This window comes from Crocodylus siamensis, chromosome 3 (genome assembly GCF_052110815.1).
Source record: "Crocodylus siamensis isolate JL-2025a chromosome 3, ASM5211081v1, whole genome shotgun sequence".
Classification (NCBI taxonomy): Eukaryota; Metazoa; Chordata; order Crocodylia; family Crocodylidae; genus Crocodylus; species Crocodylus siamensis.
The window spans coordinates 21,067,745-21,080,699 of NC_143397.1; the positions used below are offsets into that span (position 1 = coordinate 21,067,745).

General features: G+C 49.3%; 1 long non-coding RNA gene across 1 annotated transcript in view; it reads right to left on the reverse strand.

The window, feature by feature from the left end:
* LOC149868057 (uncharacterized) overlaps positions 1 to 12,955 on the reverse strand; it is a 41,826-nt gene that overhangs the window by 15,036 nt on the left and 13,835 nt on the right. Inside the window, exons 2-3 of the long non-coding RNA XR_016440947.1 lie at positions 7,187 to 7,247; positions 3,045 to 3,085 (exon numbers count right to left, since the gene is read on the reverse strand). This is a non-coding gene — a long non-coding RNA (uncharacterized LOC149868057). The remainder of the gene's footprint in view (positions 1 to 3,044; positions 3,086 to 7,186; positions 7,248 to 12,955) is intronic.

Here is a 12,955-nt window from a genome sequence, read left to right on the forward strand (position 1 = left end):
AAGTGACACCTGTGCTAGGGCAGTGATGGAAGAAAATCATAAAGATTAAGAACAACCTGGTACCTTTTTACCCTATAACCTTCCCTCACATCACAGTTAAAACACCTCACTTGTTTTCACTATTGAGTGGATTCAAGTCTTTGTGCATTTCGACTTTTAACACCTTTGCACACTAGAGGGGGCTAAAATACCAAAATATAAGATTCCTTTTGATTAACAAGGGACTGAATTTCATGAGCTGTAAGGCCACCTAGCCTCTGGGTGGGAACAGGCACCCCTTCTTTGCAATCTAAGCAAAACAAAAAGAAGACGAAGACTTCACTTTTCTCTTTGGGTATAATTTATACTGATCAGGAAAAGTCAGCTTCTGGAAGCTGTGTATCTCCACTCTTCAGGAAAACTTTGTCCTTCTTGCTTCCCAACTACTTTTCCACTGTTTTCCCCTTGAGACAGCCTGGCTTTGCGGTACAGCTTCAACGCCCTTGTTTCACAGAGCCCTGTTGCTTCCCGGACTGGCTGCTTCCTGTCCACCTAAGGCAGGTACTTCCTGGCTGTGATTGTTCTCAGCAGTTCAGTGCAACCTTGTTGTTTAATCTTAGATCAATGGATCTGGATCTTATTTAAAGGCTCTCTGTCTCTGTCCCTATACTGCATGTTAGGGTGTGTTGCCTACTTTGGAAACAGAGCCACAGAGATGTTAACACTTTTAGAATCATAGAATCATTGAAAGTTAGGGTTGGAAGGGAGCTCAGGAGGTCATCTAGTCCAGCCCCCTGCTCAAAGCAGGACCATCCTCAAATAGATCATCTCAGCCAAGGCTATGTCTAGCCAGGTCTTAAAAACCTCCAAGAATGGAGATTCACCACCTTTTTGGGTAACCTGTTGCAGTGTTTTACTACCCTCCTAGTGAGAAAATTCTTCCTAATATCTAACCTAAACTTCCCTTGCTGCAACTTGAGACCGTTGCTCCTTGTTCCATCATGTGCCACCACTGAGAACAGCCCAGCTCCATCCTCTTCGGAGCCCCCCTTCAGGGAGTTGAAGGCTGCAATTAAATCCCCCCTCAGTCTCCTCTTTCCTAGACTAAATAAGCACAGTTCTCTCAGTCTTTCCTCATATGTCATGTCCCCCAGCCCCCTCACCATTTTTGTTGTCCTTGTTGAACCTTATGAGATTTCTTTTGGCTCTGTTCTCCAATTTGTCTAGGTCACTCCAACTTGCCCAAAGGAAATGTGTCGGACTTGGGGAATGACCCCTGAGCTTCTGAAACCAATCTAGTCCTTTACCCATAAGACTATCCTTCCAGTCCAGCAGAAAGAGTAAGAGATTCTGCCCCTAACTTCTGACTTGCTATGTGATGAAGTCAGCTTTAATGTACACACTAGAAGTGTGGCAGAGTTTACTCACACTTAGGTGTGTTGTGAGCCTGCGTGTTGGTCAAGTGCTTTGAGATCCTCAGAGCTGCGGTATTTCTACAGTAGCAGAGCACATGCAGGCACATATACTATATTATGTTGCTTACAAGACTTGAAGGACAATAACTGTGTTCCACTGATGACAAAAGCCGAGGCCAGAAAACACTACCCCCCTAGTGGCTGTGACAAGGGGGACATACCCCCTGGGATCCTAGAGTCACACACTTGCCTCCAGTTTGGCCTCTGTGATGGCCAGAATCAGAAAGGTCAAACGGGCAGCTTTAACCAGAAAGATTTGCTTTCTGAGATATCTGCAAAGTAGTTGATGAAGCAGTTCCCTGTTTGTCTGAAAAAAGATTTATGTATAGCTTTTTGTATTAATCTCCAGACAGCATGAACTTTAGAAAGCAAAACTGAAAATTACAATCACAGACATAGCTGATTTATAAATTTTGCTTAAAAACAGTAAAAAAATAACAAATGTAATCACAAGAGATAATTAACATCGTGGGTTGAACATAGGTGGGGACATGTTAATCTCAAACCCCAAAGTGATGTGGTGTAATTTGCCTATTGAGTAAACCCAAGCTTGGACAGTGACTTATTATAATAATTTCTAACATCTTTTAACCCTATAACATAACAAGTATAAAGTAACACTATGAATGGCTATATAACTAAAGAATTAGCATAAATAGGATATAAAAGAACACGCACATCAAAATAACCCTCGGGACGGTTGGAACAGAAGGGTCATTGCTGTCCCAGACCCCACAGATCTCTTACTCCCTGTGAAAGCGAAGACCAGATCCTGACTGAGGAGCTTCCCCCGCTCTTTCCTTCCGACTGCCTAGTGCAGAGATGTCTGACTTCGCTGAATCAGCTTGACGTGCATCTTTTAACTAAAGAACTATTGATAAGTTACTAACCAAGTGGGAACTCATGGTTAATTTCTTTATCTGTTTTATTATCACTATCAATTTTAATCTGTATTGTTAGGTTGTCTGTTTATTAGCTTAACCTTTTGACTAATTGTCATATGTGCAAACTATATCTTTTGTTGTCATAAGTAAAATTTATTCTTTTTATAAGTAAAAATTGTCATTGCGTTCCTTCCCAACATCACCTCCTCGATCCCGAACCAAAATAGCCCAGTGGCTAATAAAGTTGCAGTGCTCAGTCAGTCTGCAACTAAATTGATATACTCACAGTACTTGCTGGCCTGTGACAGGCCTCTGTCAGAGAAGGTAGCTAACAGTGAATACCTGCAAGGCTTTAGATAGACAAGGATCTTTGGGTAAATCTGATATATTTCATTAGACAAACTCATTAGACCAACTCAAATAGCTCCACTCCATCCAGGAAGAGCACAAACCATCTGCAGATGCCTGATGAAGGGGGCTTGTGCCCAAAAGCTTGCTAAGAAGAATTTTTCCAGCTGTTTGAGTTTGTCTAATAAAAGCTATCAGAGTTACCCAAAGAACCTTGTCTGCCTATGCCCTTAAACCAGCACTGCTACAGCCTACACCCCCCCTGCAAAGCTTCAGAGAAGCCATAATTCTTCATCCTGCTCTTAAATATGATTTTGGACTCCACAACCATCACATTCTAACCCCAATGAACATTTACCTTTTATGTTTCCCAGATGGCTGAACCACATCAGTTGAACCCTGAAAAAAAGATGACACTAGTTACGGTAATTTTCAAAGCAAAGTTCTACTATGGGGAGGGGGAGAGGGTGTTGGAGGAGAAACTTCATCAGTGTCAAGCTTTCTAAAGCACTTCTCATCTTCAGAGTGATGTGCAAACATCAAGCATCATACTGTCTCTAAGGCAGCCTCATTGTATTCCCTCATTTTACAGGTGAGGAGATTAAAGCAGAGAAAGCTAAGTGACCTACTCAAGACAACATAGCTTCAACTGAACTCAGAAAGTCCTGGCTTCCAGTTCTGTGCTCAGGCCAGTCCCCCCCTCTAAGCCATAAAACAGAGAGCTTTCTCCACAGAGAAAGAGACTCCATAAGAATCTGTTTTGGAGATCCTGTAAGTATGGTTTGTGAAGATACGAAGTGTGGAAAAAATTTGCTAAAAATGTACCAAAGACTCATTGTGCAGCAAGTGTATCAGAAACCAGGACAGTGCAGTGCATACATCCAAAAGTAAAAAAAAAAAAAAAGACTTATTAAATGCAGACCTGGATTTTGTTACATCGGTAAGATTACCCAGTAAATGGGATTTACTGAGTTACCAATGGTGCCTTTTAAGAAAGAACCAAATTTCAGATCAGAAAAGAAAACCCAGTAACAATACACTGCATCTGAACAGTAGGTGTCAGCACTGGCCAACTGGAATTAGCTTCTGTACACAGCATGAATTCACAGGGCCCTTGTACACGTGATGAAAATTGGCTGTTTTTGTGGTTTATTTGCATCATCCTGTACATGTGCAGGGGAGGTTTATGATTTAATGAGGTTGCTACTCTGCAAACTAAACCACATCCATATCCACACGTAGTTTCGTTTGCAGTGTAGCCATTTGTAAGGTTGCAGCCTTTGCCAGCTCACCCCCCATGATAGAGGAAGGTAAAGGCAGAAGCAATAAGGGGCCTGATCTTTTTCTTTTTTTTCTTCCCCCACAGAGCCTGCCCCCATTTCCCATGACCAGGGGAAGAGCTGCTGGTGGGCTGACTGGCCCTTGAGCTGTGGAGGGCCCCAGTCCTTCCCTCCATGGTGGCGGTGCCCCCTGGGGCCGCCCAGGTGGGCTCCTAGTAGGTGGCTGCTGCCCCAGCTTGGGCTCAGGAAACAACCTGATCAGGCTGGGTGCTGCCTGCAAGCTGGGGCAGCACCCGCCCACTAGCCGCCCAGCTAGGTGTCCCCAGGGGGCACCGCCACCATGGAGGGAAGGTTTGGGGCCCCCCACAGGTCAGAGCCCACCAGCAGCTTGCCCTGCAGCCATGGCAGAGGTGGGTAGGCTCCGCAGAAAAAAAATAATTAAAGAATCAGGCCCTCTCGCAGTTGGGTTTTTTTTTCCTTCAGTGGAGCCTGTTTGTGCGAGCTGCCACCAGGCCATGCACCCTGAGCCGTGGGGGGGCCGGTCCTTCCCTCCACAGCAGTGGTACCCCACAGGGCCACCCGGGCAGGGTGCTAGCTGTGCGGGTGCTGCCCCAGTTTGCAGTTTGGATCCAACTCTTCCCTGAGCCCACGTGCTGGAAGCCCGCTGCTCCCTGCACAGGCTCAGGAAAAAGTTGGATCTGGAGGGTGCTGCCTACAAGCTGGGGCAGCACCCATACAGCTAGCACCCCACCTGGGCGGCCCCAGAGGGAAGGACCGGACACCCCCCACAGCTCAGGGGCTGCACAGCCTGGCAGCAGTTGGCGCGGGCAGGCTCTGCTGAGGGCAGGGGGAAATACAAACTGTGATGGTCCTGATCCTTTTCTTCCCTCCCCCCCGAGCCAGCCTGCCTGCCTCTTCCATAGCCAGGGGTGAGCTGCCGGCAGGCTTTGAGCTGTGGGGAGGCCCCAGGCCTTCTCTCCACAGCAGCAGTACCCCCTGGGCAGCACCCACCCACAAGCAGCCCGCCCAGGTGGCCCTGGGTGGCGCCATCACCGCGGAGGGCAGGACTGGGGGTCCCTGGAACACAGGAGCTGTTCGGCCCCCTGGCAACTTGCCCCCCAGCCACCGGAGAGGGGAGCAGACGCCGCAGGGAAAGAAAAAAAATGTATCAGGCCCCTCATGGTAATGGTGACAGAAGCCCCTAAATTGAAATGGTGGTCTTTTAATCTTCAAAATTAAAAACGCACCGTTTCAATTCAGGAAGCTAAAACCCCATCACGTGTACAAGTGGCCATAGATTCGTAGAGAAGTAGGGCTGGATGGGACAAGAGGTCATTTAGTCCAACCCCCTGCCTGAAGCAGGAGGGGCCTTGTGTCCTGTACGGGGATCAAATCTTCAACCTTAGTGTTATTAGCACCATATTGTAACCAAATTATGAGCAGATTATTTTCTTGCACACCGGTCAGCAGGATAGAGAGTTTTCAGCTTCACAGAACAATGAGCAGCATTTGTTAGCCCAAAGTGGCTGCATCTACATGAGACACTGACTGCAGGATTCCCCATGCAGCAGGGGGCTCGCTGCTAGCTGATCCACTGGAGGATCGGGGCAGGGGGCTGGGACCAGCCCCTCTCACAGAATCACAGAAGTCGGGTCAGAAGGGACCTTATAGATCTTCAAGTCTGACCCCTTGCCAGGGCAGGAGAAAAAACACTGGGCTCAAATGATCCCAGCCAGGTAGGCATCCAGCCTCCTCTTAAAGACCCCCAGGGTAGGAGCCAGCACCACTTCCCTTGGAAGTTGGTTCCAGCTCCTAGCCGCCCTGACCATGAAGTAGTTCTTACAGATGTCTAATCTAAACCTCCTCTCCAACAACTTATGGCCGTTATTCCTTGTTATGCCAGGGGTGCTAGGGGAAACCAGGTCTCTCCCAAACCCTTCTGGTCCCCCCTAGTGAGTTTATAGACGGTCACCAGGTCCCCCCTCAGCCTTCTCTTGTGAAGGCTGAACAGGTTCAGGTCCTGCAGTCTCTCAATGTAGGGTCTGCCCTGTAGTCCTCGGATCATGTGGGTGGCCCTCCTCTGGACCCTCTCAGTGTTGTCCACATCCCTCCTAAAGTGGGGCGCACAGAACTGGACACAGTACTCCAGCTGTGGCCTGACCAGTGCCGCATAGAGGGGGAGGATCACCTCCTTGTTCCTACTTGAGATGCACCTGAGGATGCACGACGAGGTCTGGTTAGCCCTGCCAACTGTGGCCTCGCATTGTCGGCCCATGTTCATCTTGGAGTCAATAATGACTCCAAGATCCTTTTCTGCCTCCGTGCTCTCAAAAAGGGAGTTTCCCATCTTATAAGTGTGCTGCTGGTTTCTACTGCCTAAGTGCAGCACCCTGCACTTGTCAGTGTTGAAGCGCATCCTGTTTTTGCTAGCCCACCCCTGTAACCTATCCAGGTCTTGCTGCAGTCTTTCCCTCCCTACTAGCATGCTCACCTCACCCCAAATTTTGGTATCATCAGTGAATTTAAACAGGTTGCTTTTCACCCCATCATCCAAATCGCTGATAAAGAGATTGAACAGCGCGGGCCCAAGGACCGAGCCCTGGGGGACTCAGCTGCCCACCTCTCCCCAGGTTGAATATGACCCATCCACCACCACTCTCTGAGTGTGACCCTTCAGTCAATCTGCAATCCATCTGACTGTGTAGGCATCAGTGCCACAGTCACCCAATTTCTTAATGAGGATGAGGTGGGAGATGGTGTCAAAGGCCTTGCTGAAGTCCAGAAAGACTACGTCCACCATGACACCTGCATCCAAGGCTTTTGTGACCTGATCAGAAAAGGCAATCAGGTTGGTCTGACATGACTTCCCCCTAACGAAACCATGCTGGTTGCCCTTGAGCATTGTCTCTGAGGCCAGCCCATCACAGATGTGCTCCATGATGATCTTCTCAAAGAGTTTCCCTAGGATTGAGGTAAGACTGACAGGCCTATGGTTGCCTGGGTCCTCCCTCCTCCCTTTTTTAAAGATGTGGACCATGTTGGCTATCTTCCAATCATCCGGCACCTGGCCTGAGCACCACGAGCACTCATAAAGCCGTGCCAAGGGCCCTGCAATAACCCCTGCTAGCTCCCTCAACACGCTGGGGTGGAGAGCATCTGGACCCACTGACTTGACCATGTCCAGCCCCTCCAGAAGCTCTCTAACCCAGTCCCCCCCAACCTGAGGTCTGGAGGCGTTCCCCTCGAGTCCGTCTTGCATCACAGCAGGGAAGTCCTGGTCCCTGCACAAGGAAACAGAGGCGAAGAATTGGTTAAAGAGGTCTGCTTTCTCCTCTGGCGCAACCGCCAGATTGCCCAGACAATCTTGCAGGGGCCCCACATTTCCTGGTGCTTTCTTCATCCTCCCTATATATTTGAAAAAGGACTTTTCGTTATCTTTGATTTTGGACGCAAGTCCTAGCTCTATGTCTGCCTTAGCTTTCCTGACATCCCCCCTACAGGCCCAAGTAGAAGAGGTATACTCCTCTTTGGGGATAACACCCCCCTTCCACCGGGTGTACGCTGCCTTTTTTGGTGATCAGGCATTCCCGGACGCCCTTGGTGAGCCAGGGGGGCTTTCGGGCACTCCTGCCCCCCTTGCTTTTTGTTGGAATGGTCACCCCTTGGGCCCTGAGTATCGTCTCCTTAAGGAACGACCGCTCATCTTGGGCACTGAGCTCCCCTGCTCTCGAGAACCCCAGTGCCTCTCCCACTAATCTCAACTTGTTGAAGTTGGCCCTCTTGAAGTCTAGGGCTACCGCCTTGCTGCAGGCCCTTGTCACCCTGTGCTGGATGGTAAACTCCAGCAGGCGATGATCGCTATCGCCCAGGTGGTCAAGGACCTAGAGACCCCTTACCAGGTCGTCGCCTGTGGCCAGGACCAGGTCCACCACGGCATTTCCTCTGGTAGGACTGTGCAGCTCCTGAATTAAGTGGAGGTCCTGTATCTCGGCCAGGAACCACCTGGAACGGTCCGACCTGGCTGACTGTTCCTCCCAGCAGGTGTCCGGGTAATTGAAGTCACCCATGACAACTACATCCCTTGCTTTAAGTGCCTCTGCAAGCTGGCCCAAAAATTCCTGATCTAGCTCCTCCCCTTGGTTGGGGGGTCTGTAGTAGACTCCCACTGTTAAATCCCTCTCCCCACGGCCCCCTTTCCAAGCTCTTTCCAAGCCCCGTGCTTAATTGCCTGACTGGGGCCTGGGGCTGGGAAAAATCTGTGGGGCTGGTTCGTGGAGCTGGGGCTGAAAGCTCCCTGCTGGCAGGGTAGGGGGACATTGGCCCTGCCTGGCCTCTGTTGGTATCCCAGGAGCAGGGAGCAATCTCCTGTCACCTGCTGCCCGGCTGACTGGGAACAAATTTGATAATTAGCATATTGCTTTACACCTTTTCTGCCTGAGATGGATTAGATAACTAACCATCTGCTGAAAGCATAGGATGTGCCAGCTTCAAACTTGCACTGTGAGGATTAGCTACATAAATCATATATTAACGCTCCCATTCCCCAGTTGGACTACTCAGGAAATTCATATTATTCCTTGAAAATATACAAGACCAGATTTGCTTTGGGAAAGTGTGTGCTAATGAAGTTCTCCTACCACAATAACTGTGGAGAGTTAACAGAGTAAAATTAAAATTAATTTGAACGTGAATCATTGCCAGTTTTCCACTCTTCACCAAGCTGTTATGAGCATAGATAAGGAGACCTTCTTATCACCACTTGAATCATTCACCAGTAGAAATGTGGGACAGGAGGCACTTGTACTAAAATCCAGTTACATACCAACTCTTCACTCCTCAGTTCAGTCAACTGGAGGCACTCTTACTAACTGTTAAACTAACTGTTAAACTGACTCCTAATCAGCAGAAGTCATCAAATACAGCATGTAATTGCACTGAAGAAGGAACTGTGCTCCCCACTTTGCCCAAAGGGCTTTGCTGTGAGGGCATGTATTTATAGGTTCAGAAACTCATTTATATTGCCAAAGAAAACAGCATTTTATATCGAATTATCCCACTCTTCCAATGATGAACTATGGGCAGGATGGAAGAAAACCTGCAGCTCAGCAACCAGTACCTTTCTCACAACATAAACAGGGGTGGGCAAAATATGGCCAATGGGTCCGATCTAGCCAGCCCAGGGATTGTGTCCAGCCCGTGGTGGGTCCCTCGGCCCTGCCCAGCCCAGGTGCGGGGCATGTGCAGCCAGTTCTGCCACCCCGGGTGCGTGGTGGGGCTGGGACTGCATGGCAGCCAGACTCAATTTCCTGGCAGCCCTGGTGGTGGCAGCTCCTTCCAGCTGCTACTGCTAGCTTTGCCACCACCACCCGGCTCCCCTGCCCAGGCACCCCACCCCATCTATCCTACACAGCCCGCCAAGCAGGCCAACGGGGTCTCCATAGAGACCAGCCAGGCAGGGCACACTCAGCTGGGTAGATGGGATGGGGCTGTGGGTGGATGAGGAGGAAAGTCTGGGAATGGGATGGGCCGGCAGGGTCCAGGGCCAGGGTCAAGGCTGGGGCTGGGATTGCGGGATAGTGACAGTGCCAGGGCCAGGGTCCAAGCCAGAGCCATGATCTGCTCCCTGAAAAACCCTACCAATGGACTGGCACCTGGTACAGGGACATGTAGGGACCAGATCATGGCTCTACCCTGGGCCCTGGCCCCATGTTGTCTCCACCATGCAATCCTGGCCCCGGCCCCAGCTCCAGCCCTGGCCCCAGCCCCAGGAGACTGCCCATCCCACTTTTGGAGGTGCTTGCACATCCCACTTCTGGATGTGGCCTCCCACCTGCCCGCTACCCCATCCCATCCATCTGATCCAGTGCGCCCTGCCTGCAGGGGTCCTGGCTTGTCTCTGTGGAGACCCCACCTCCCTGGCCCCTGCCCCCCCCGGGGGGGCACTGGATGGCCCCACCTCCCTGGCCATCCAGTGCCCCCAGCAGTGGGTGCGGGACAGATGGACTTGAGTCAATTGCTCCCCACCTCCACTGCACTGGGCTGGGTCAGCAGGCCCCCCACCACACTGGGTCAGCACCCCCACACACCAATCCAGGTCAGCACCACCCTGCTGCCGCTACACCAGGTCAGCCCCCCACCCCCAGCTCACACCAGCTCACCAAAACTCCTTAAATGGCTCTCCAGCCCAAGGCATTGCCCATCCCTGACATAGAGGGTTGCTCTAAAAAACGTGCGTAGGTGATGTCTGAGTTAGATTCTGAAGACTCTGGCAGGAGGTCGGACTAGACTCAGGTCCCTCCCAACCCTAGAAACTATGAAACTATGACTTAGTGTGAAATATAGTGGCTTTAAGTGTTTTATGGAGCCTTTCATGAGACAGAGATTTAAAAATGCAGATAAGCTTTAAGAGAGACTCTCATCATGTTGTGATTTTTTAATCAAGCCCCAACAGGAGTAGCCAATCCTTGGAAGCTTTGTTTGAATCAAACTGCCCAGCTTTGGAAGCTTCAGCTGCTTGAAGCATCTGACCATACGGCATTTACAAAATGTTTGCAAAGTTAAGGGTCTGAATTTTCAGTGTCTGTTATCAGGAATGTTTTTAATTGAGTAACTTTGATATTCCACCTGCTCAATTTGCATAGATTTTTTTTCAGCAACCCTGCTGCTTGGCTCCTGGAATCCATAGTAATGGACTCCGTGTTCTCACTTCCACCAGGTATTGTAAAGCAATGAGAGTTTTGTAGATGCCCTCTGACACATCACAACCTACCTGTATGGTTTCCCATAAAACCTTCCTTTCCTAGTAGGGAACCAGACGTAATATCTAACCAGGCCTTTATTCACAATAGACTTCCTATTCTACAAAAAAAACTTCTTAGTCCCTACTCTTATCAGCACGACCGAAAGACTAGGAGTAATATTTTCCAGGAAGTAAATAGAATAGGAGTGGTTTGTTGTTTCAAAATCATAATCAATAGCTTGTATTTTATTAGTAGCAAAGTGCAGGTTTATTTTTTCTATTTCTGAGACAGGTGTTAGTGCCTAATATCCTGCCCTCCACAGCAATGAGTTCTGCACTGTGGAAACCCAGATAAGTATGCAGAGCTTGTATATGAGTATGAGATTAGAAGAAAACCAGGAACTTTGTCCTCTACTCTTTACTCTTGCCCTCCCCCCTACCCCATTCCTGCTTTCCCTTCTTCCTGGCCCTCCCCATGGTCTCACTCCACTTTGGGAGCACCAGCAGACCACTGGCCACACCAGATCAACACAGGCACATACCTGCTCCTTCCATATGTGCCTTCCTATGCTGGTGGATCCCCTGCTTTCCCAGCAGGCAGCCGTTCTGGTTGCTGGGCTGGTGCACTCCACCTTGCTCTCAATTGAGGCTCACTGCCTCCTACTGCTTATGGATCAGTTTGGACCCAGGACCACGGGGACACTGCATGCAGTAAGAGAATGAGATGGGACAGGGAAAGAGGTTGCTGGCAGAGGAAGGTCAGGATGGGTCCCTACTCAGCCATGCTTCCTAGCAGTACAAATGTGAACCAGACACAAAGGCCCTCAGCAATGACTCTTCCACACTCTTAGAATTAACCAGTCCTTAAACAACACCGGCCTAACGATTACAGGTAATCTCTCAGGGACTAGCCACATTGGTGGTGATGAACTCACCATGAGAGTTGAAGGAAGTTATCTCCAGCATTGTCCAAGTACATCTCTTCTGAGTTCAACACCTAAAACAGCATCATCTTTCTCTACAATAGAGGCCAATCAATAGTGAAAGAGTTAATGAGCAAAGGTCTTGTGCTGGCACAGAGGTGCCACCATAGCACTTTGCTCTGCCTAAGGAGCAGAAATTGGGGGAAGGGTTAGGGCCCAGGCAGGTCAAAGGGAGATCCTAACTGGTGCATGAACAAGAGAAAAGTGAGCTCACTGCCTTCTCCAGAGAGAGCATTTAGGTCCCTACTTTTCTTGATCCCCACTCCAGTGAGCCAGTCTCATTGCCTGGGTGTAGTGGGGACTGTCTGAAAGAGAGGGCAGGGGAACCAGGCAGGATTATTTACTTAGGAAAATGGTGCTGTCACTCGGCTTCCCCCCCCCTCCTCCCCTTATTTTGAAACAATACTATGATGACAGACAAAACACTTCCCTTTGTATATAAATAGCAAATGAGGAGAATACACTCTCTGCTAGGGTTTTTCCAACTGAGAGACTGAGGTCAGAATAAACTTCATCTTCTCCAGTGACACGCAGCAGAGCACAAGGGACGCAGCTGTAAACAAAGGCTGAACTTAGCAGAACTGACTTGTCTAACAACTGAATCATCACTACAGCGTCTGCCACCAGACAAGGAAAAGCACAGGTTTCCTCTGGCTTTTATATGAAGGAGGCAGCCATTTTAATTGTTACAAGAGTTCATGGGAGCTTGTTGATTGATTTAATGTTTCCCAATTTATTTTATTTATTTTTTTAGAATTGTGAGTGCATTTTTGTTTCTTAGAAGAGGACTGAAGATTAGTTGCTTCTTGTTTCACTGCTCTGGTTGAGTTATACCCAACCGTCACTCAGGATTCAGGAGAAGCATGCTGTGAATGTGCGTCTCTGCCGAGGCATGATGGAAGCGCATCCTGGTTATATAAGGCCAGCCTGGGATGTGGTGTTCGGGGGGAGCGGCACTCTGAGTAGTGAACACTGAACAGCTATGTTAAGGCAGCTGATGAAGGGTGTGGTAATTGTCTCGTGCACAGGCTAGTTTCTCCCATCTAGGTGTGGAGTAAGGAAAAGAAAAGATACGCTTGAAGTGCTTGTTAAATCTGCAGAGATTACGCTGTTCTTCATAGGGAGATATTCTCTGACCACTGTTACAGTTCTAGTGGCGAGTTGAACATAGCACCCAGGGGATCCTCCTGGTCTCCCAGGGGAGCATGCCAGGAAAAGGCCTACCTGAGTTAAAGCCCAGAAGACCAAAACCCCAAATCCCAGCAGA